At 46.7% G+C, this 26235-nt stretch overlaps 1 long non-coding RNA gene across 1 annotated transcript; it reads right to left on the bottom strand.

Moving 5' to 3' along the window:
• Positions 1-265: 265 nt before the first annotated feature.
• On the bottom strand, positions 266-26160 carry LOC144890935 (uncharacterized). The gene is made up of 3 exons (XR_013622593.1): positions 25883-26160; positions 3124-3385; positions 266-1775 (listed from the first exon to the last, which is right to left on the bottom strand). It is a non-coding gene; the product is annotated as an uncharacterized LOC144890935 (long non-coding RNA).
• Between the last annotated feature and the right edge of the window lie 75 nt (positions 26161-26235).

The following is a 26235-nucleotide window of genomic DNA, read 5'->3' as shown; positions in this document are numbered from 1 at the left end:
ATAAATTCCACATTCCTGTGCCACCTTCAGTCGAACAGCAGGCATTGACAGCAGGTTCGTGAAGGACTTGGACAAAAAAATGTACCCAGTCTGATTGTTGCTATATCCAGTTAATGGCGAAACTGCAAATGGGGAATCCGCGAATGTCAAGGATGGAAACCCTTACATCATTTCCTCAATCTGCAACTCAATATCTATAGTTTCATTCCAATTCCAAACTATTATTCATCATTCCAATCACAAATTAATACCACATATCAAAATATAATGTTAAATCAGGATTGTATTGAGATATTATCAAACTAGTGAACTGTCATCATCCGTTTACTTCCGGATTCGGGAGCAAGGTCCGTGTCGATCGCACTTCAAAATCATAATTTTATTAAGGAATTTCTAAAACCTCCTACCTACCTTACAACACCCACTAGGACACAAAAACGTCCTACAGAAGGTTATTATACTTCCTTTTAGGAAAATATGAAACTGTAATGGTAACCAAACAAGTCCCCCGGTCTTGTAACCAGATGCTCAGCTCTGATTGGTAGACGTTTGTGGGGACATACGGACAGACCAGAGCTGTAGATAGAGACAGTTTGGCCAACTAAACAATAGGCGCCATGTTGTTACCCAAGGTCAAGTGCACGCGCTCGTGCATTCAAGCGTGCATGCAACTTACTGCTATTAGGGATGGGTTTATTCTTATGTTCCTGAGTTTCATACATTGTTTAGTTGTTTGTTGTTTCCATTAACAAGGGCTGCCTTCATATTCCTGATAATGTGGGGTACATCTGCGATGAAATGGAGGTATCTACCTTCTTCAATGGGATGCGGAATTTTGTTCACTATCGTGCTGAACTTTGAGCAAACAATGCCAAAACTTTTCAAAAGGGCACGATTTGCACTGCCCATGTCAAATGTGATTGCTGCGACATGCAACTCAATGTCTTTTGCTTTCTGCAAGACTTCCAGAATGACTGGCTTTAGTTTCGTTCCATCCACGGCGTTCCCAGTGAAGTGATATGCCACCTTTTGTTTCCATCTCGTTGTCACTCCTCCAAGCATGATCACTAGGGCATGTGTAGCTTCACCACTGTGATCTGGTAATGTAACATCCCCTCGCAAACAGCTAAAACTTACATCGTATTGGAGGCCTGCTTTGATCGCCATCTCATCAAGGGTGAGGCAACACTCCCTCTCTTATTGTCTCATTGCCGCTACTTTCAATTGTAGAAAGGTGAAAACTTCATGTAAGATGCCTGGATCCATGGAGACAACTTCCAGTCTTCTTCTCAGTGATCTAGCTGATGGCAAAGGTTGATTTTGGGCAAGGGGCAGCTCATATCCGGTAGCTCCGCACACAAACTTTAATTGAAGACCTTTTTTGACAGTGTCAGCTGACCATTTATTCCCCCGTGTACTTGCATGATTGAGTTTGGAAAGCTGATCTTTGTTGAAGACACTTGAAACTGTCGCGTCCAGCAGTTTACGCTGTTTAAGAACCTTCTGTATCTAGGCATGAGGAAGAACGCTGTTGAAAATTGGGTCGCCACGTCAAATCCAAGATGGCCGCCACCATATATACGTCTGAACAAGGGACTCTCTCCTTTCCTTGGCCAGAGTCTGTTTTAGTCTTGATATCTTGTTTGTCAAGGCTTTCAGTTTCTCTTCGCAGCTCACAGTCTCACCAGAACATGATGCATTCTGCAGGGTGTTGCTTGTCAGATCCAAGTCTGCATGGTTGGGTTGGTAATCTGGAATATCCTGTTCGCTGCCATCTGTTCAAAAAAGCAAAAGAAACGTGGAAGAAAACTGATTAGAAACATCTGTTGCACACCCGACACACACATGCGTACAAACGAGAAAATCAAGATAGACTTACACACGTAAAGTAATATGAGAAAATGAATTTCTTAATACAGAAACTAAACATCAATAAAAAGAGATTAATAGAAGTATCTTGTAAGTGTAACACGATACAGTAAACTCCTGTCGACTTTTTCTTCTCTGTCAAACTTTAAAAACTTGTTATTTGTTAATTGTATTTATATATACTAGGGCATGCCCGTACTATATATAAGCTAGGACGTGCCCGTACGTGGGTGCCCGTTCCTTGCCAAAAAAAAAAAAAAAATTTGTGTAGGGGTGTGTGTGTGTAAACATCCTAGGGCGTGCCCGTACGTGGGTGCAAAAAAACATGCGTGCAAACAACAACAACAAAAAAAAACTTTGAAACCACGTGGCAGTAACGACCACAGAACCCCCCCCCCCCCCTCTATTTACATGAATGGTTTGGTCCATTCGCAACGACCACAGAACCCCCCCCCCCCCTCTATTTACATGCAATGGTTTGGTCCAAAGCGAACGGCTTGCAGTGTTTGGTAAAGAAATCGCCATAGCTCGGTAACTACTTCTCCGATTAATATGAAACCTTGAAAAGGCACATCCTCGGGTCCCCAGCAATATACCTGGCAAGTTTAAAGTATATCGGACCGGTAGTTGTCGAGAAACAGCGGTCACAGACAAACATACACACATACAAACACACATACACACATACAAACACACATACACACAGAGATTAATGGAATTATAGATAGATATATATATATATATGCGTGGCTGTACTTTGTCGAATTGTTCACATTGCACACTGTTTATACATCGATTTTATCTTGATGTTAATTAACAATTCTTTGCAAGCAAATAAATATGTTGCCATAAAGCTAAATATTTTTTAGAAATATATTTTACTGAAATTACGAGTTATATTGATGTTCTTAATTAAACTGAGTTCACATACTGAAATATGCTCCACCTTCAGCCGTTGCCTCTTTTTTCTGTGTGTGTGTGTGTGTGTGTGTGTGTGTGTGTGTGTGTGTGTGTGTGTGTGTGTGTGTGTGTGTGTGTGTGTGTGTGTGTGTGTGTGTGTGTGTGTGTATCATGTGCTAGAATGTATGAATCTCTTTTAAATGTCTACACATTCAAGAATCAAATTATTTATTAAAGCCCGACTCTGATGGCCTTTAATCTAGTAAATTTAAAATTTGAATAAATTTACAAATTCTAGAAGAAAGTATGGTAAACATGTGGTATTCTTTTATTTATTTAAACAACATAATTTACCATCGGCACTGGACTCGCTTAGCTGTGTCTGGGACTGAATAGCATCAAGGGATGAAGTACAATACGAGTGCTCCAGTCGTATTCTTTGTGTTGCATTGTTAGACGGTCCGTGTACTAAATCTGTCCTGCATCGTTTTGGAAGTCTCCTGGGCTGCGAAGTCTGTGGTGCTGTGAAGGCAAACTTAGTTGGAATAGCATTTGGCTTGAGCTTCCTCAGGTCATCGGCCCTGTGACACTCATATTGTGTCTCTTCGAAATGATCCTGCAAATAAAAAGAAAGACACAAGTCAGGAGACGACGATGGTTCACGAGCGAGCGGTATTCAATGACAAAGGACGGATTATAACCGAAACAGGCCTGGACAGGCCAGACCTGGAAATGTCAAAACGAAGGTTACTGACCTTGAAATGAGATAGAAAATAATCTATAATCAGTTATGAGGTTTAGTTAGCTACACAATACCGAAAATTCGGTGAAAAATGAAATGAAAATAAATAAATAAATAAAATGAAAAAAAAAATGAAAAATCGAGCTCCGTGGGGCTAGACACATGACATTGGCCTAACCAAATACCGAAACCCCTGTCAGATTGCACCAAACCCCTCGGAGAAGATGTAGCTTGAACTCGATTACCCCCTAAAAAGACATCTTTTTCGTGCGTGGCTCCGCCCACAATGGGCGCAATACGCCCACTCTAGGCAGGACACGACTAGATCATGATATCAACCTCCCATCCAAGTTTCATCAAGATCGGATGATATCATCGGGTAGTTATGCTGCGGACAGACAGACACACACACAGACACACAGACAGACGCACACACATGACGAATATAGTGGTCACTTGATAACCCGTGAACCAATAGACTAACTTTTAGAGGGGTGTGTGCTCTGTGTCACTATTGCTGAGCCAAATACGGCCACGAGATTTGGGTTAAAAATCCTGCTTAACTCACATTTACGGGTTGATCTTGATGTCTGTTCCTAATTGTCGACTGGACTAGGCTAGCCTTACCGATTCCTGGGTAGGCCTAATCTATCTTGGACTAGACCCTAGGCCTAGCCCCCAGTCTGCCCAGATGAGGTCAACTCTGATGGCATAGGCCAGAGCATATCCAGGTGTATTGACCTAAGCATGTGTCTTGCAATTTACTTTGTTAGTTAGTGTTATGTAAGACTGATTCTGTGAGAGGCATGGACACTTAGGCCTACTTCGCACAAGAAAGAGTTGTCGTTTGGTTTCCGGCCTTCTGGTCGAACCTTTATCTCCCAAATTTTCCTTTGTTCTGGGTTGCAGGGAAAACGGTGCATTGATTTTTCCCTGTCTGAAAGATTAGAACAACCATATGCCGAACAGCAAGGCGTTTTTTTTTTTGACCGATGAAAAACGAAGCGAATGCTTGCAATGCGATGCACGTTCTGCTAGTTACGGAGTGTTACGAATTCCGGATTTATGTGAATTACTATTCAGGTCATTTCTTATTAATGTTTATTCTATTAAAGGTTGTTGTGGTTAAATGGTTAGAAGCGCTCCTGGTACCAACGAGACCGGAAATGGGATCGTGAACCGGAATAAAAAAAGGGAAGACAAGGTCGGGAGAGAAGCGGCCATCTTGATCTTCGACCAGCTCCGACGCGAGCCGAGTCGATCTTTACCTGCTTTGGAACGCTAAGTTTGAAAAGCCCATCTGGCGAGAGGAGTTACCTGCGCGGGGTGATTGCCTGTTACGGGTTAGGTTGCCGTGGGTTCCTGGAAGGAACCAACTGTCCGGCACTGTTCGCCTCGACGCCGACGAGGGCGTGTACAAGTCGCACCTTGGGCCTCGCGCGCTTTGCGAGCCGTTCCCAGCCCAGAGGCCGCGATCACGGGCTCCGACCCCGGTGGCGTCCCGAGGAGGTGTCCGCTACAGCAGCTGTTCCCGTCACGGGACGTGCACGTTTGGGGCACGTCAGGAAGGTGTCTGTTCAACCGCCCGCGTGCGGAGATCGAGCTACTGAGGCGCAGGGTCGGCGCGAACATCGCCATCCTAGTCGACCTTGTTCGGCCATTGACTTGAGATCGCGATTCGCCGGCGTGAATCGACCTTCACCTGGGTCGGGAGGGGCCCAGAGACATTGTGAGAGACATTGACCATTGAGGGTGCCGTAAGTAGGGGGCAAGGTGGGAATATATAAGATGGCCATCTTAGAAATATTGTTGGAATATTCATACTGAGCGTTGAAGTATTGTGTTGTGGATGATTCTACCCAGGGGTGAATATATTGTTGATTGATCCGGATCCTTGGTGTGATTTCCTTTTTGATTTGGATTGTTTCCTTCGTTGGTCCACCGGAGGGTTTAATTAGTATTGATTGCGTTACGAAAGCGTATAAATCATATATCTTTCTGGCGGGGTTCCTCTCTAAGTCCGGGGGTCACCGAGACCAGGCGGTCACAGGGAGGACCACGTAACACAGAGGTTGGGTAACAACATGGCGCCTGTGAATCCCATGACAACGCTTAACCAATCATAGGGCAGACCAGTTGAAATCGGTTGACCGAACTCTCTATCTACGGCTCTGGGACAGACAATCACTGTTCTAGACAGCATTTCCCTCCGGGCTACGCCGAAAAATGCCCTGTCAAGGTCACGTGGATGAAATCACCTCCACGTCACGTGACCCTGTAAGCAACTGCCTGTTTTATGTTCTATTGAACGTAACACAAACATTTTTCTCAACATACACATTACACACCCCTTTGTAAACCAAGACAGGTTTCGATTCAAACGACATAACCCTGTCTGCTCATTGATAGCACAAGGGCTTGTTATAATGGGTCACTGTAAACAGTCTTGTCTTTTCCTTTTCCTTTTGCCATGTAGGTGTCACCAGATGAACATCCTGCTGTTTTTCGTAAAGACAACACGTTTTTTTCACAGCCTCAATTTGTCGACAACATACGTCATGGCGACATTGCACCTCTCGCTTCTTACAGCGAGCAGGGGGTCGTTTCTGTCAACCATCTCCAGCGGACATCACCCAGGAGAGCAAGCTCACTCTCAACCTGCAGATTCCCGGAAGGAAGGTAAATCAAGGTACTGCCCAATAAAATCCCCAATAATGTGTAAACACGCGTGTGCAAGCCTGTTCCCGTTTTCCAAGGATGTGTGCAATTATTTACGGAGCATGGCAACGGCTTCCTGCAGCAGAATCAAATTTTAACACATCATGTCAGTACCCTGATACCATTGGTACAACATATTGGGCTGAAGGCTCCTTTATGTGTATTTTTTATCCACTAGGCCTATGACGTCATCTACCGACCTTCTGCGACACAAAATTGATCATGTAGAATGAATAATACTCATGCTTCACTTTGAAATCAAAGTTCTCCTGCAACTACAACTTATATACACAACTGACCTTCTGCGGCTTACATACACTTCTCAAGGTGTTTCCCTTCCCAATAAAATGCTTTTATTACCCTCGCCAGAGGAGACGGTATTTATTACATTTGTGTCCGTTTGTTACTTGGCAAAAAACGTTTTTTTGACAAGTATGTTGATCACTCCGGTTTGTGTGTTTTTGTGTTTGTGTGTTTGTTTGTCTGTCCGCTCACTTATATTTGCGTACAGGTTACAATTTTAAACCGATCTTCACAAAACTTCAACAAACGGTGGAATTTGTGGTCTGACAATATCGCATATATTTTCGAGGTCAAAAGGTCAAAAGGTCAACATGGGCCAAAGGTAAACCACTTTTTCTCAAATTTTTAAGATCCTAAATTTTCATCCGATTGACTTGAAATTTGAATAGGATTTACATAGCGAACTGAATTAAACCAACAACTATTTTTGAGATCAACATAGGTCACAAGGTCAACATCGGCCAAAGGTCAACCACTTTTCTTTAAATATCTAAAATCCCAAATTTTCATCCGATTAACTTGAAATTTGAATAGGATTTTCATATCAGCCAACTGATTTCAACCACCAACTATTTTCGAGATCAGCATAGGCCAAAAGGTCAACATAGGCCAAAGGTCAACAACCATTTCAAATTTCGAAAATCCTCAATTTTCATCCGATTGACTTTGAATTTGAATAGGATTTTCATATCAGCTTAATGAAACCAACCACCAACTATTTTTGAGGTCAACATAGGCCAAAAGGTCAACATAGGCCAAATTTCTAAAATTGTCAATTTTTAATCCGATTAAATTAAACTTTGAAGGCGATTTGCATTTCAGGTCACTGAATTCAACCACGAATTATTTTTGAGGTCAAAAGGATGCTCTACTGAGTGCCATTCTACTTTGTTCTGTTTTGCCAAGTGTCACTCTATGAGTGATTTTTCATTTGTCTGTCAAACGAGAGGGTATTGCATTTGAGTCCGTTTGTCTTTCTGTCTATTTGTTTGTCTGTTCGTCTGTTTGTCCGCACAGAATAAATATGATTTTATCTGCAACCATTGGTCCGATTGATAGGAAATTTTCACCATGGGTGCTCCTCCTGCTGTAGAATTTTGAAATGATAATTATGACGTCATATATTACGTGGCATGGGCGCCATCTTTGAAAAACCTTGTACTTCTATATCTTTGAAAGTGCTGCATAGAAAAAGTTGAGACATGGCTCATTGTAAAGAACTGTCCATGGGGAATAAAATGTTAATGATGATGTCATAGGTGCCTCTATCATGACGTCATAATTCGACATGTACAAAACTTCATCCGATCGAGATGAAATTTCTTGAGCATCAACTATGGATAAATTGGCTTCGGGAAAAAAAAAATGATGACTTCATCGGTCACGTGGATCGGCCGCCATAATTGCATTAACACAAAAGCCTTTTAAAAAGACTAAAAACATGTCCTGACGAGGGTCTACAATCTCTGATTGCTCTTTCTTCTTATCTTTATTTTTTAGTTTTGTTAATTTTCGAATTTACGACAAATCTTATTCCTGCTGTTACATTAACTATAGATAGGTGGCTAACATCAATTATTAGGGTATATCATTCACATTTTGTGATGCAAACAAGGATATTGCTCTTATATTGATACTCTTTAAATCCAGTCGATTAGCCAATTTGAAGAATTCCCAAAAAAAATTCAAAATGGCGGACAAAATTGCTAAAATGTGCCATAAACTTTTTAATATTGAATTTAGGACGTGCGAGTATCAATACAAAATCACCAAACTACATATCAATTAGTGGTAGTTAAAATTTTCATTTTTGCCTAATTATGATACTGTGGCGGGCACATGGAGCAATAATTCCGCGCACCAGTGGGTGGCGCGAGCGCCCAGGCGGGGACCGATGGCACATTACCCGCCCTTCGACCGAGCGGCCACGCCCGGGGACTAGGCGTGGCCTCGGCACATATATGCGGGCTCTAAACTCGAGCCCGCCCAGTGCTGCAGTTCGAGCTTTGATAATAAAGACTCTTTTGGTTTTATGAAACGCGTTGTGGCCTACCTCTTTGGCAACAAGTTGTGTGCGCAGCACCACACTTCACTGGTGACCCCGATTGGTTCAGCCGTTGCTGACCACCAAACGCGCCATGGCCAACAACGCCATCGCGGTAAAACTCCCAGAGTTTTGGGAAGCACAGGCCAATGTGTGGTTCGTGCAGGCCGAAGCGCAATTTCAGCTTCGAGGCATAACGGCGGACGAGACCCGTTACTACCACATGGTCGCTGCCCTCGGGCCCGGCACTGCTGCCCGAGTCGTGTCCATCCTGCGGCACCCGCCAGTCGACCACAAGTACGGGGCGCTCAAACATCTCCTCATCGCCATGTTCGGCCTCACGGAGATCGAACGGGCCGACTGCCTCCTGGACCTTGCCGAACTCGGTGACACACGACCATCCGTGCGGATGGATTATATGCTGTCGCTGCTGGGTGACCAAGCCCCGGATTTCTTATTCCGGGTGCTTTTCCTACGCCAGCTACCTCTACAGGTACACCTCGCGCTGGCTGGTTCCCAAATAAGGGAACCCCGTGCCCTGGCCGTAGAGGCCGACAAGTTCTTCGTGGCTTGCGACACGCGGTCGAGTTACGGTGCTGCCATCTTGGATCCCGAGGCAGATGCACTGCGTCCCTCGTGGCCACTGCCGCGCCCCGCCCACCACCACTGCCGCCGAGAAAACCACGGCCGCCGCCGCCCCCGCAGCCGCATGCCTGGTGCTATTTCCACGCCAGGTTCGGCCACAAGACTAAGAAGTATTGCCCGCCATGCTCGTTTGACAAGTCGGGAAATGACCGGGCCGGCGCTCGGTAGCAGCCCTGAGCGTCGGCCATTCCGGCAGCCTCCTATTCATCACGGACACCTTGTCCGGGCGCCGTTTCCTCTGCGATACAGGAGCGCAGGTAAGCGTCATCACAGCCTACACGTCCGACAAGCGCACCGCGGGCCAGGGCCCCGCGTTGCATGCCGCCAACAGTACACCCATCCGCACATTCGGGAAGCGCTGCCTCTCCCTGCGGTTCGGAGGGCAGCGCTTTCAATGGTCGTTCGTGACCGCCAGCGTGCCCATGGCATTGCTCGGTGCGGACTTCCTATGTGCGCATGGGTTGTTGGTCGACGTAAAGCGCAGACGGCTCGTCCAGGCCGAAACATTTAGCTCGCTCGCTTGTTCGCTGAGCAGCTCGTTGAGCGGCTCACTGAGCGGCTCACCGAGCGACTTTCCAAGCGGCTTTCTGGACAGTTCCATCCCGGCGAGTTTAGTTTGCACGCTTCCAGCAGCGGACGACTTTACCCGCCTCCTCGCCAGTTTCCCGGCCCTCACGCGGCCCACCTTCTCAGCGGTGGCCGTTAAACACGGGTGGAGCATCACATCCCCACGGTCGGGCCGCCGGTCTATGCCCGGGCACGCCGACTCGAGCCCACGAAGCTCGCGGTGGCGAAAGCGGTGTTCGCCATGCTGGAGCGGCTGGGGATCGTGCGGCACTCCAACAGCGCTGGGCTTCCCCGCTGCACATCGTGCCTAAGCCCGGCGGGGGATGGCGGCCGTGCGGGGACGACCGCCGGCTCAACGATGCCACCACCCCCGACCGCGACCCAGTCCCACATATTCAGGACTTTTCCGCCCGGTTGGCCAACACGACCGTGTTTTCAAAGGTGGACCTCATCCGTGGCTACCATCAGGTCCCCGTCCAACCGGCCGACGTCCAGAAGACGGCCGTCATCACCCCTTTCGGTCTCTTCGAATTTCTAAGGATGCCCTTCGGGTTGAAGAATGCGGCTCAGGCGTTCCAGCGGCTTATGGATAGCGTCTTGCGTGACTTACCTTTCCTGTTCGTCTACCTGGACGACATCCTAGTCGCGAGCGCGTCCCGGGAGGACCACCTGCTCCACATCCGCACGCTTTTCGAACGCCTGGGCCAGCATGGCCTAATCATCAACCCTGCCAAGTGCCGTTTCGGTGTCGCCACCATCGACTTCTTGGCGCACCGCATCACCGAGCACGGGGCCATCGCTTTACGGGCCAAGGTGGAGGCAGTCAGGGCTTTCCCGCGGCCCCGCACGATCAAGGGGGTCCAGGAGTTCCTGGGCATGGTAAACTTTTACCACTGCTTCGTGCCCCACGTCGCCCGGCTCCTCCGCCCCTTGCACGAGGCCCTTCGGGGCAAGCCGGGCAAAGGTGACATCGCATGGTCGGAGCCGATGGCCGCGGCGTTCGCGGGCGCAAAGCTGGCTCTGGCCGACGCCACCATGCTGGCGCACCCAGCGCCCGATGCACCGATCGCCCTCACCACCGACGCGTCAGACTACATGGTGGGCGCGGTGCATGAGCAATGGGTGCGTGGTGCTTGGCAACCGCTGGCGTTTTTTAGCCGGCAGCTTCGCCCGCACGAACGCCGGTACAGCACCTTCGACCGCGAGCTGCTCGGGCTCCACCTGGTGGTCCGACACTTCCGCCACCTGCTGGAGGGCCACCCGTTCACGGCCTTCGTTGACCACAAGCCCCATGTGTTCGCGATGGCCAAGGTCGCCGAGCCATGGTCAGCACGGCAGCAGCGCCACCTCTCTGCCGTGTCCGAGTACAAGACGGACATCCGTCACGTGGCGGGTAAGGACAACCCGGTGGCGGATTGCCTTTCCCGGTCCGTCGTGCACGCGGTCCACCTCGGGGTCGACAATGCCCGGATGGCGGAGGCCCAGACCGCCGACCCCGGCGTCCAGGCCTTGCGGACCGCCGTCACGGTCCTCCGCGTCACCGAGGTGCCATTCGACGCTGCGGGCACGGCCCTCCTATGCGACGTCTCCCTCGGCCGGCCTCGCCCCATCGTGCCCGCTGGCTGGCAGCGCCTGGTGTTCGACGCCATCCACGGCCTGTCCCACCCTGGCGTGAAGGCATCCCAGAAACTCGTCGGGGCGAAGTTCGTCTGGCATGGCCTCAGGAAGGACGTCCGCGACTGGGCCAGGACGTGCCTCGCATGCCAGCGCGCAAAGGTCCACCGCCACATCCAGGCACCGTTGGCCCCATTTACGGTGCCCGAGCGGCGGTTCGACTACGTGCACGTCGACTTGGTGGGACCTCTGCCCCCATCGCGAGGGTTCACCCACCTCCTCACCATGGTCGACCGCACCACGCGGTGGCCGGAGGCCGTCCCATTGGCGGCGATGTCTGCGGCTGAGGTGGCGCAAGCCTTTATCGCCACTTGGGTTGCCCGGTTCGGTGCCCCCTCGGACATCTCGTCCGACCGCGGCCCCCAGTTCACCTCGGAGCTCTGGGCCGCGGTGGCGCAAGGACTCGGGGTGAAGCTACACCACACCACGGCCTACCACCCCCAGGCCAATGGCCTGTGTGAGCGCTTTCATCGCTCCATGAAGGCCGCGCTCCGGGCCAGCCTTCGCGACGGCGGCTGGGTCGACAGGCTCCCCTGGGTCCTGCTGGGCCTCAGGACGGCACCCAAGGACGACCTGCGCGCGTCTTCGGCGGAGTTGGTCTTCAGGCAACCACTGCGGGTACCGGGTGAATTTATCCCCGACTCCACGGCTCCTTGGTCCGCGGCGCAACAGCGCTCCACCCTTCAGGAGACCGCCCGGAGGTTCGCCCCGGTGCCAACGGCACACCACGGTTGCCCGCCTTCCCATGTCGCCCCGGAGCTTCGCATGGCAAAGTACGTGTTCATCTGGCACGACGCCCACCGGGCACAGCTACGGCCCCCGTACAACGGGCCCTTCCACGTACTGGAGACCGGTGACAAGTTTTTCACGGTCGACATCGGCGGTGCCCCGGATCGCATTTCCGTGGACCGCCTCAAGCCGGCCCACCTCGATCCGGACCACCCCCCGCCGGCAGCGCTGCCTCCGCATCGAGGCCGCCCCCCGGCGGTCGGACCCCCGGCACCCCCGCCAGCAGCTCTGCCTCCGCGTCGAGGCCACCCCCCCCCCCCGGTGGTCAGTCCCCCGGCACCCCTCAGCCCCGCCGGCCCGCTGCCCCCCAGCCCTGCACCCATCCCCAGGGGGCGTTTCAGCCGGGTCATCCGGCTTCCCCGTAAACTCACCCTTCAGGTGCGCGAGAATTCTGGGGGGGGGGGCGCGTGTGGCGGGCACTTGGAGCAATAATTCCGCGCACCAGTGGGTGGCGCGAGCGCCCAGGTGGGGACCGATGGCACATGCCCCGCCCTTCGACCGAGCGGCCACGCCCGGGGACTAGGCGTGGCCTCGGCACATATATGCGGGCTCTAAGCTCGAGCCCGCCCAGTGCTGCAGGTCGAGCTTTGATAATAAAGACTCTTTTGGTTTTATCAAATGCGTTGTGGCCTACCTCTTTGGCAAGCAAGTTGTGTGCGCAGCACCACACTTCAATACCTTAAGGTACACTGATTCCTCACGATAAACAGCCCTTACGAAATCCTCAAGTTGAGGAAATCCATGAGCCGTTGCTATGCCAGGCAACCAATCAGATTAATGATCGGAAGTGGCACCCAAAAGCAATAACACGTGATTTTAAAAATGACGGCATATGCTGCATGTGGAGCATGTGCTTCCGGATGAAGGAGTAATATAATAATTCTCGGATAAAATTCATTTTAATTTCATTCACCATTTTATCACCCTGCGCTCGGGAAGCGAAAAGCAGGGTTAGGCATTCAGTCGCATCCGTACATGCGTATGTGTTTGCATTTTAAAAATTCATTTTCTCAGCAACCGTTGGTCCGATTGACACTAAATTTTAACATAGGAGGGCCTTCGCCTGTAGAATTTTTTTATTCATAATTATGACGTCATAGGTCACGTGGTACTGACACCAACTTGAAAAACGTTACACCTCTATATTTCCCAAACTGCTTCATGGAAAAAATTTAAACATGGCTAATTGTCAAGTACTCCCCATGGGGAAGAAGATGTTAATGATGATGTCATCAGTACCTTTATTATGACGTCATAACCCGAAAAGTATAACGCTTCATCCGATCAGTATGAATTCTTTTACTCTGCAATTGTTGGTGGCACGAAATTTTGACCATAGGAGCGCTTCCTCCTGCAGAATATTTGAATGATGATTATGACGTCATAGGTCAAGTGGTATAGGCGCCATCTTGGAAAAACTTTACACCACTATATCTCTGAAACCACTCCATGGAAAAAATTGAAACATGGCTCATTGTCAAGTACTCCCCATGGGGAATAAGATATGTTAATGATGATGTCGTCGGTGCCTTCATTATGTCGTCATAATTCGACTTTTTTTTTTTTGATACAAGATCGAGGCTCGTTTAAGAGCTAGCACCTCAAACACAAATTAGCACATAAAACACAAAAACATAAACGGACATATAAAACAATAAATGGAGGGGAAGACAAGATGGGGAGAGAGAGAAGAAAGTATACCGCTTCATCCGATCAGTATGAATTTTTTTTTTCTCTGCAATTGTTGGTGGCACGAAATTTTGACCATAGGAGCACCTCCTCCTGTAGAATATTTCAATGATAATTATGATGTCATAGATCACATGGAATAGATGCCATCTTGGAAAAACTGAAAAACGTTGCACCTTTATCTCTGAAACCGCTCCATGGAAAAAATAGAAATGTGGCTCATTGTAAAGAATTCCACGGGGAAAATAGGTGGTGTTAACGATGACACAAACTCACTCAGGAGCCGTAATTATGACGTCATAATTCGACAGGGACAACGCTTAGTCTGGTCAGTTTGTAATTTATTGAGCGTGCTCTGCGCAACAATTATATTAGAGAATATAAATTTATGAAGTCATCGTTCACGGGTCTGGCAGCCATATTGGATCAAAGAAAAAAAACGTTCAAAAACAGAACAGTTGGCTTGCACGAAGTGACTGCGCAGGGTAAGTATTCCATTAATACCATCTGGTTGTAAATGTGTTCATTTGTGCAGTAAATGTTTGGAAACTCTCCGAGAATGGTGAAAGTGTGAAATACGAGCGCGACACAATAATCAAAATGTTCTGGATGTCATGGAGTGAAACTGTTATCCGGATCACTCTGCCGCCACTCAGAATGTGTTTCACAATGTACAATCATGTCTCAATTGTGGAAGTTTTGTTTTATGCCCAGTCTCTGACATCGTGCAGTGATAATCGTCCTCTTGGTAACCAATTTCCATGAAGGGTGCCATTTAGAAACTCAACGGTTCGTGTTTAAGGATGGGTGAGGGTGTGGAGATGCTCCCTTGAATTTAAAGGTTTTAAGGAAAAACTTGAGGAATATTCGATTATGCGATTATCCTCAAATCCTGTCTTAAACAAGCACTGACTTTAAACACACAAACACACGTATAAACACATACACACGTATACACACACACACACACACACACACACACACACACAAACACACGTAGAAACGGACACGTATAAACACATATACACATATAAACACACACAGATATAAACACACTCACATATAAACACACACATGTATATACACACACACACACACACACACATGTATAAACACACACACACACACACACGTATAAACACACACACATATAAACACACACACACACACATATAAGCACACACACATATAAACACACACACATATAAACACACACACATATAAACACACACACACACACATATATAAACACACACACACACACACACACAAATATAAACACACACATATAAACATAGACACATATAAACACACATGTACACACACACACACACACACAAACACACAGACACAAACACACACACACACACACACACACATATATGAACACACACACACACACACACACATATAAACACACACACACACACACACATATAAACACACACACACATACAAACACACACAAACACACACACACACACACACACACACACACACACACACACACACACACACACATGAACACACACACAGTAGGTATATGTCATTCTAAGACAGAGACTTTGACCTAGCATAAAGCATCTTTAAAGAGTGTTTGCTGAATACCTTGTTCCTGCTTCATCTACCATATAAAACACAATATGTATGTGTTTGTGTTGTGTGTGTGTGTGTGTGTGTGTGTGTGTGTGTGTGTGTGTGTGTGTGTGTGTGTGTGTGTGTGTGTGTGTGTGTGTGTGTATGTATGTATGTGTGTGTTTGTGTGTCTGTCCCCCTTTATAAGGCTAGGTTTTAAAGGCTTTGAGTAGTGCTTTAGGAGGGATTTGAGTGGGGGTGTTTGAGGGGAAATCTTTGAACACGACTTTGTGTTAACCGGTTAAAAGACCTAAAAGACTCTTATGACCCAAAATACCCCAAGGATCCAGAAGACCCCGAAGACCCAATGAACCCAAAACACCAAAAATACCCAGTAGACTGTTAAAGATACAAAAGACCATGAAGACCAAGAATACCCCAAGGACCCAGAAGACTCCAAGGACACTGAAGACCCAATGGACCCCAAAGACCCCGAGGATCCAAAAGACCCTAACAACCACGAGGGCCCAAATGACAGAGGATCCTGAAGACCCAATGGCCCCGAAGACTGTTAAAGACCCAAAAGAACATGAAGACCCAAAAGTCCCAAAATAACCTGAAAAGACCCTGGAGACCAAATGGACTCAAAAGACCCAAAATATCCCAAAGACCCAAAATACCCTGAAGACCAAATGGACCTCACACTCCCAAAAATACCAGGAAGACCCAAATACCCTGAAGACCCAAAATACCCAGAGGATCCAAAATCCCCCAAGGACCCAGAAGACCCCAAGGACTCTGAAGACCCAAAATACCCCAAAGACACAAAAGACCCTGAAGACCCAATGGGCCCCAAAAACCAAAAATACCCTGAAGACCCCGAAGACACTGAAGACTGTTAAAGACCCTAAAGACCCAAAATACTCCAAAGACTCCAAAGACCCAAAAAACCCCAAAAGGCCACAAGATCCTTAAAGACCCAAAATACCACGAAGACTCTAAAGACCCTGAAGACCCTGAAAACCCATAAATATCCCAAAGGATGTTTACATCAATTCTTTACATCAATTCTTCTTGGGAATTCTTCCAAATAGTAAGGGCATTTTATGAGATATTTCACAAATCTGTTAACTAAATTGTTACCAAAAAAATTCTTCACCAATATGTTTGTAAAGGTGTGTAATACTAATAACATGTGTTAAAATGTTGAAGGTCAACTCCCGTGGGAAACCCAGAAAAAAAGCTGTTGAATTCGGGTACCGAAAAATTATTTTCGAGAATTTTTATTTTTTAAAATCGGCCCTTAAGTAACTTATGAGGGGTAAAATAAGGGTTTTTCATGATTCTGAGTTGATTGTTAACATTTATATTTTCACTTTTACATTTACACACAAAGTAGCTTTTATTTCACATACATATATAATACTCAAGAGTTATTTCTCATTCACAATGTCAGAAGTTTCAACAGTCATTGTCTATGTCTTCTTCAGACTCAACAACATCATGACTGCAGTTTCTGCATGTAATGCCATTACAGACTCCACAGGCCGAGATGCACGTGACCCCATTCTTCTTGCAGCTGCATCGCCGGTTGCTGCAATCTCCATGACAATTACAGCTCGTGAACTGCAATAGCTCCTCAGGAGCCGTGGGGTCCAGTGTTGGAACTGGCTCATACCCATGCACACCTATTGTCCATCCATAGTCACTGGGGTTCAGAGACATGCTCTGTAGAAGGATCCAGTCCCGGGTCTGCAGGTAGGCATGGAGTGAATGTTGTGCAGCTGCACCCTCTGTTGGAGGTAGAGTCTCTGGTTTGATCACTCCTGCCGCTGCCTTCCTTGAGAACATGTTGTACCGAATTTCACCCAATGTCATTAGCATGGATTCTCTTCATCCAGCCATTCCAGTTGGAGTGTGGGAACTCAGGATCGTTGGCTTTGATCACCCACCCGCTGCCCAGAGTGTGTCACCTGGAGTGAGGAGTGGCTGATCATGAGCCAGGGAAGAGGAAAGCTCAGCGAGGGGGAGAAACATGATCGCGTTCGTTCCTATCTGTTTCCTGTTCGTAAATGGAATAATCTTTACTTCAGTTCCTCTCAGGATCTTAGCTTTGTCGAGTGCCTTCAACTTCACCCGGGGGAAAGCTGCTGTTGTCTGTGGATCTGGCAAAGGTGGTGCCGGAGAGGTGACTTCGATCCAACCCATTGAGTGAAAGGGAGTGTTTCCGTGAATAGAGACAATGTTTAAATCTATATTGTCTCCAACAAACTGAGTGACTGCATTGTTTGTTTCCCCAACCTCCATAAAGACCACCTGATCATTACTTGACAATTCACTTTCACTGGCTGGCACTTTGGCTGTCATCACTGATTGATCCTCAAGCGCAGCATCAACCGCAACCTCATCATTGATCTGTTCATCGGTTTCCTCCACAATGGTGTCAAGAGTGCCAGAAGTATCTGGAACATCATCTCCACTCCTACTATTAAGGAAGCAGTATTTGTAGTTTTGTGTCTCCGTGTAAGACTCAGTGTATCCCAGCCGGTGGAACTTGTTGAGCATCCATTTTGACCCAAATCTATGATCAAGTTGTATGGCAAGCCCCATTTGGTGTGGCAATACTCCAGACCGAGGTCGACAGGCCTTAATAAAATTCTGCCCCCAAACGGCAACTCTTTCGTCTGTCTTGACAATCGGTCTCAAGAACATCTGAAGGCTTGCAGGAACAAGTGTCAGCTGAGTATCAATGTCAGTCATACTGTGTGTGGTGGGGTATGACTTTGGACCTAAATCAATCAAGGCAATATCATTGGATATGAACTTGAGTGCCGTCTTTATGATCTGAGTCTTCTCATCTCCATGGTCAAGATTAGCATGATGCCCTCGCAGAATATTGTCGGTGCCATCTTTGAGACAGAGTACATCTGCCCTTCTTTCCTGTGTTGTGAAATACAAGGTGTCTTCGTATTTCTCTAGAAGTTTTATCTTTAGCCAATGCTTTGAATAAGAAAGGCTCTTCTCTGGTGACTGATCAAACTCCTGCAGCTTTTCATGGACTTGGTCCATGTTCATTACCCCATGCTCTAATTCTGAGTCTAACCATTCGCAGAATTCAATAAAAACTGCCTCTCGCTCCTCATCAATACTCCTCTGTCCTCTCTTCCTTTTTCCTTCCTCATCAGTCTTGGACAAACTGTCACCTCTCGCAAACATAAGTTTGCATCGCAAATGGTACAGTGTTTCTTCTGCTACCAAGTCGTTGATCCCTTCCAGGCGTCCAGTGACTTCAGTGCCCCAGTCATCCCTGCGACTCCATGCTGTCTTCAGCAAGCTTGCCTTCAGTGTATCTGCAGTCAAATTATCTGGCACTCTGTATTTCTTTCTAGCTTGTGCTGGATTATTTTTGTAGAGCTGGGCTGGTTGGTTGCAAAGAATGCATACATCCTTATACAGGAGGTCAACTGACTGTGATCTTCTAGAACTGCAGCCAGTTGATGAACTGAACTCACAAGTAGTGCGTCTTCTCTTCAACTTTGATGACTCTTTCTCTGCCTTTGATGCTTGAGCTGACTTCTTGGTGGTTGCAACAAAGTTGTTGTACAGATCATTTTTACACTTCTGGTGGTTCCTCAGTTTTCCTTCCTTTTGAGCTTCCTTCATACGTTCCACAACAGTAACATTTTCGACAGTTTCTGCTTGTTTCAATAAAGTTGAGTATCCCTTTGGAGTTGCCTGTATGAGCCTTTCAGCTGGTGTATCCGAGCGTGCACAGATGAAGCAATTGAGCACAGGTGGAGTAACGTCTTCATCCATATTGCTAGACTCCATGTCCTGCAAAGTAGAAAATGAGATATATTTAGAAATTATTTTTCCACAAAGGAGTGTCTGTGGTGAAATATAAATGTTAACAATCAACTCAGAATCATGAAAAACCCTTATTTGACCCCTCATAAGTTACTTAAGCGCCGATTTTTAAAAAAAAATTCTCGAAAATAATTTTTCGGTACTCGAATTCAACAGCTTTTTTTCTGGGTTTCCCACGGGAGTTGACCTTCAACATTTTAACACATGTTATTGCACACCTTTACAAACATATTGGTGAAGAAATTTTTTGGTAACAATTTAGTTAACAGATTTTCATATGTTTCCGTTACTAAAAGCAAACTGCTCTCTTAGTCCGGCAGCTAAGCTAAATATAGCATAACAATTGTGCATTTTGTGAGGAAAGCACCAAATTTGGCACACTAGTAGACTATCATATTATGAAAAGATCTGGATATTGGGACATCTCAGATTCAGAGATTTGATTTTTGCAAGATTTGCAGATTTTGCAGATTTGCAAGCTGAGATTGCAACGCCAGGGACGGCCGACTCCTTCCTGCGAGCTGCCCACGTCACCCGCACAAGAAGAGCTCGTCAAATCACTGCAGCGGCACTGCACATCCTGCAACACCGTGCGTATGAACGCCACTGTATGACATATGCTGATGATGCAGAAGACCTGCCTGAGTTCGAAGACTGGTGTCACCAGAGAGGAGAAGACATTCCCAACTTTCAGTACTGGGCAACTGTGCTGGAACTAGAGATGTTGGTACTGGTCGACGTGCGTTCTCTGCGGCAGGCTTCATTCACGATGTTCCTTGATGCCCTGACGGAACTGGTCCCATGGTTCCATGCCTTAGACCACACACACTATGCCAGGTGGGTCCCTGTTCACCTGAGGGACATGGTTGCACTCCCAATGAAGCACCCAGATGTAGCCAGAGAATTCAGGGCTGGCAACTTCACTGTACAGAAGACGGAGAAGGTGTTCTCTTCGATCCCAATCGAATGGAAATCTTGCAAAAATCAAATCTCTGAATCTGAGATGGCCCAATATCAAGATCTTTTCATAATATGATAGTCTACTAGTGTGCCAAATTTGGTGCTTTCCTCACAAAATGCACAATTGTTATGCTAAGTTGCCCCACTATCTCTCATGCACAGATTGATCCCATCTCGTCTTCAGTTGTCTTACCCTTCCTCCCGTCCATGGTACACTGAATCTTGTGGTGAGGCAGTTGCCCTGAAACAACTTGCCTTTGCCTCTTGGAAGGCAAATCCAACTGAAGGCAATCTCAGTTCCTTTCACCAACCTCGGAACAAGTGTGTGTCTACCCTCAGGAGTGCCAGGAAGCACTATCTCTCCACACTCAAGATTGAACTCTCAAACCTGTCTCCTTCCTCCAAATCCTGGTGGCGGCTGGTCAAATCCGTTTCTGGTGTTTGTTCCCCCTCCATCCCCTCCCTTACCTCAAATGGCTACACCGTTGACACCACACGTGACAAAGCCGAATGCCTCAACTCTGTGTTTGCCTCAAAATCTTGTGTCCCAAACCCATCGCTCTCTGTTCCCACCTTACCCAGTCGTACCCAGGTGATCCTGGACTCTGTGTCCTTCTCTCCTGACAAGGTGGAGAAGTTTCTGTCAAACCTCGATTCTGATTCAGCAACTGGACCAGACGGCATCAGCCCACGGGTCCTAAAATCCTGTTCTGCCGCTCTATCTCACCCTCTATCTGTTCTTTTCACCCTCTCTTTTGTTCAAGGTCATCTGCCAGCATCTTGGAAATCAGCAAACATTACCGCTTTACACAAAAAAGGTGCAAAAACAGATCCTTGCAACTACAGACCAATCAGCCTGCTCCCAATTATCAGCAAAGTCATGGAATCCATCATTGCTTCGGATATCAAATCCTTCCTCTTCTCCAATGGCTTGATCTCTGATCATCAATTTGGATTCAGACCAGGTCATTCTACTCTGGACATGTTGCTTCTGCTGTCTCAACAATGGATGGAGGTCCTCAATGCCAAACAGGAAATCAGAGCTGTCTCCCTCGACATATGACGTGCCTTCGATATGGTCTGGCACGCCGCTCTGCTCACCAAACTCTCCTCCTATGGTATCCATGGAAATCTCCACTCATGGCTTGCAGACTTCCTCTCTGGTCGTAGGCAACGTGTGGCCCTGAATGGATTTCTCTCATCTTCCCTTCCTGTTCTGGCTGGAGATCCCCAAGGTAGTGTTCTGGGCCCTGAGCTATTTCTGGTCTTCATCAGTGATCTCTCCGACTCTCTGGAAAATCCTCTCTATCTCTTTGCTGATGACTCCACTCTTTGCCGCTCCATTCCTCATCCCTCAGATCGGCAGTCTTCAGCCTCCTCACTCTCTGCAGACCTGGACAAAATCACAGACTGGTCAAACAAGTGGAACATGTCTTTCAATCCTGACAAATCTCACACTCTTACTATGTCTCTCTGAAAAGACGGACTGGAAAACCCTCCCATGTACTTTCTCAACAATCCTCTCCAAGAAGTTCTGTGGCTCAAGCTTTTAGGTCTCACTATCTGCCGTGATCTTTCTTGGGAAAGCCACATTTCCAAGCTGGCCTCTAAAGCTAGTCGCCGACTGGGCATCCTCCGTCGTGTGAAGCCCTTCCTTGGCACACCTGAGCTCCTCTGCACATACAAGGCTTTCATCCGCAACTCAATGGAATACTGTCCCCCCCCCCCTCTGGGCCGGTGCTCCTGCCTCACACCTAGCTCGGCTTCACGCTGTTGAAACCAAAGCTTTCAGAATCTTTGGAATCTCCTGCGATGAAGCTAACTCCAAGAGCCTTTCACTCACTCATCGCAAGCATGTTGGTGGTCTTTCTGTCTTCTACTGACACCTCTCCGGCCTTGCTCCCCCAGCTCTCTCTGTGCTCTGTCCCCCAAATATTCCTACAGGTTGCACAAGATCTGCCAGCAACCCTCTTATGGTTAAACTGCCGAAATCTAGGCTCTCTGCTCACCTTCACTCTTTCATTCCCCTTTTCTCCCACCTCTGGAACAAACTCCCCCACTCCCTTCAATCCCACGCCTCCCTCCAGGTCTTTAAAACAGCTGTTCACCACCATCTCTTATCGACCCCCATCCAAAACCTTGATCTCTTCTACCCCCGCTAATTCACCCCAGATACACTTTTTTGAAATTCCAACTTCTTTCCTGGAAGTCCTTGCAGTGTCCATATGTTTTATACCTCTCCCACCTCCCCCCAAGCCCTCTCCCTCCCACATTTCTCTCAATGTCCCTGCTCTCAAATGTTGTGTTTGTGTCCTTCCCCCCCCCTCTCCCCATCTTGTCTACCGCTCCCCTTATTTTGTATTATATGTGTCGGTTAGACTTTTTGTGTGATTAATGTTAGCTCTTTCACGAGCCTCGATCTTGTATACAAAAAAAAAGAAAAAAAGAAAGAAAAAGGCCCAAAATTTCCCAAAGACCCTTATATGCCCCGGAGACCCAAAAAGACCCTGAAGACTGTTAAACACCCAAAAGACTCCGAAGACCCAAAATATCCCCAAGATCCAAAATACCCCAAAGATCCTTAAATACAATGAAGACCCAAAATACCCCAAAGACCCTTAAAGACCCTGAAGACTGTGGATTTTACTGAAGACTGATTTTATTTCGTCGCCCTGTATGGGGCCCAAAAAAAAAAAAAAGGTTTGTACGTCGCGACCTCATTTATACAGTTGTAATTTTTACAGCCACGCCAGGCAGCACGTGTTGTTCAAACTTCGAGATAAATAATCGTCTTTGTTTAAATATTCAGCTTCTTTACCGTGTCCTGTTCGCCTTTAATTATCGTCTTCCCTAAATCGTGAATTTAATACAGCATTTCTCAAAAACTTATTGATGGACAAAATTTAATAGACAGATTTGGTACTCAGCAAAAATAAATCGATTCGATTTTCGTAGCATTCAATGACATGGTCAATCATAACAGCCCTTAAATTAACACCAAATAGGTCGATTATATTCGAAATCTTTGTCAACGCGCCAAATTTGGACAATAGACCAACAAGTAACGTTATACAGACGTTTTACAATGGACGTTGCGCTTCGCAACCAACAGATAACGTTATGTAGACGTTTTACAATGGACGATTTTTTTTTATCTTGATTTCTCCTTGCTCGCGAACCATTCCATTAAACTAGATACATCCAAATCTTACTTACATCGATGTTAATCCACCAAAATGGCATAAGCGTGCTTGTGGTGCACACACGTCTGCTATATGACATTTTGTGAAAGGTTTTTTTCATTATTATGATTTTTATTTTTTATTTTTTTTACACTCAACAATCGGTTAAATTGTGTGTTTCGCATTCGCAAAAGTAATCACATAATTGCTAATAATAACAATCGCTAATTCCTAATAGACATTCCATTCCTTGATCTGCTCATTACTCGTTCGCTTCAACTGATTCGGCATAAAGGACCTCACCAATTATGCAGAATATGCATTCATTGGGATATCGACTCTATCACAAATGCCAGAATCAAGAGGGTGTCAGCAGAATATCAGAACGTCACCTCTAAAAACGTATACCTCATCCCATCTCAATGTACACCTTATCTAAAATACAACACATCTTTAGGTTGGCCAACATATTGCACATTAATTTCCAGCGGATCTCAGTTTTCCATGTCACCTGACCTGGAATTCTAAAACTTTACCTCGTCCCATCTCAATGTACACCTTATCCAACCTTATAATACACCATAACGTCGGGCGGCCGCCCCACACATTATTACACCTCAATTTCAGTGGTTCTTCGCTTTACACGGCACCTTTCCTGAACTGCTTCCTCCATATATATATATCTGTAACTCCGGGGCTTTCTGCATAAATGCCTTGGGGAATCGCCCACCGACCCCATTTCTAAATACTTATAATACACACACAATAAGTGAACAAATCTCGAGTCTACTTGTCCAGGTTCATGATCTCCAGGTTTCATATTGCACACATATTTCATATTTCAACCTTTCAAGGTTGACAGAATTAGCGAAACATCATAATCAACAGGCAGACCTTCCATACCTTGATAGGTCGCCTGGACGCGTTTTGAGCTATACGCCAATCTTTTCCAGCGTTGCAATCTCCTTACGGGCCACCAATTGTGGAACCTGACTTCCAGACTTCAACTTAGATTTATTCAATTATTGCGGAGAGAAAACCAACACTATCACACTATACATGAAATATATGCACAAAACACACAACCGACGCGTCGTCCATTCAAAGGAGTTCTCTGAGCCAAGCCTCGCAGTGTTCCGTTAAATAGGCACAATTCCCTTTGATCTTGTTTGCTTGAGATCCGGGGTCACTGATAGGTAGCCTTCTTGGCGCCATCAGGATCTGCTTTCCATTGTACACGAGATCGCAACGAGAGCAAAAGGGGACTAAATGCATACCGACCCAGGGTGTGTCCACATTCTGCCTCTGTGCACATTTGCCAGGGTGATAAAGATCAACTCACAGATGTCCAGTGGTTGCTCAATCTTCCTTGTTCAGACTGCACGCTTTGAGAACCCATTTAATCTTAAAAGAAATATCATTTAACTGTTGGCAATACAGATGGGATGCCGGTAATAACTCACCTGCCCTCCACACACATATATATCCTTTTATAATTCCACAAGACCCAAGGACCCAAATGACCCAGACGACTTAAAAAGCCGACAAGTACCTGAAAACCCAAAATACCCCGAATACCAAAAGGATCGAAAAGATCCAGAAGACCTAAAAGACCCAAAAGACCACAAGACCCAAAATATCCAAAATACCCTAAAAGACCAAGAAGATCCAAAAAAATCCAAAGACTGAAAAGACCTAGTAGAGTGAAAAGACCCCAAAGACCCAAAATACCCCATAGACCCAAACAATCCAAATGACCGAAAAGACACCGGAGCCCCTTAAAGACCCTGAAGACCCAGTGGAACTCAAATTACCCCTAAGACACAAATACCCAGAAGACCCTTAAATACCCCAAAGATCCAGATCAAGGACCCAAAATAATCAAATGACCCAAAAGACACAGATGAACCAGAAGATCCAAAAGCCATAAAAGACACTGAAGACCCCAAGACCCCAAGTTCCCAAATGACCCAGAGGACACAAAAGACCCCAAGGACTCCGAAGACCAAAAAGAAGAGTAATTATACCTCTTACATTGGAATTGTAGATGGTGGCTTGCAAACTTTGCCTCAAGGTCAGTGTACAGAAGCGATATTTTTTAATCACAATAAATACAAGGCACAGGGAGGTGAAATTTGCTGTGCACGTGCACGTGATGATGTGCACGTGATGTGCAATGCACGCAGAGTAAAACGAGTGTTCATTTATGTCTGTAGAATGTCTAACAAATAAAGATAATATAAGCACACCTGACACTAGGCCCAGACTTCAGACTTTGGCATGCTCACGTGGCTGTACCGTCAAAAACTGTTCCAACCCATCATTTTTGACGGGCTTTATACTAGTTTACTAACATACCTGGTGATGAAGCTTGGTGTTGGCTTAACGGTCCATCTGGCTGCCTTGAGATCTCAGGGTCCTGATTTGGAGCCCATGCCATGCTATTCCAATTAACACCTGGTGGGTTGACTTAGCCTGACATCCTTCTGAGGTCGGCAAAATGAGTACCAGCTTACTGCGATGAATGAGCCATTGGAGTATCCTGCGTCGGAGTGGCGACCTGTCCAGAATTGTGCCCAATAGTCAAAAAACTGCTTCGGCAGCCCTATGCATCTGACGATGCGCAAAAAACGAGTGGTCTTCTTCTTCTTCTTATCTTCCATTTCAAGCTCCACAGCGAAGTTGTGAAACACTCCCTCGACCAGGGCTCT

Source organism: Myxine glutinosa, chromosome 2, assembly GCF_964187855.1.
Source record: "Myxine glutinosa chromosome 2, kmMyxGlut1.1, whole genome shotgun sequence".
Lineage (NCBI taxonomy): Eukaryota > Metazoa > Chordata > Myxini > Myxiniformes > Myxinidae > Myxine > Myxine glutinosa.
This window is presented reverse-complemented; position numbering and strand designations above follow the sequence as displayed.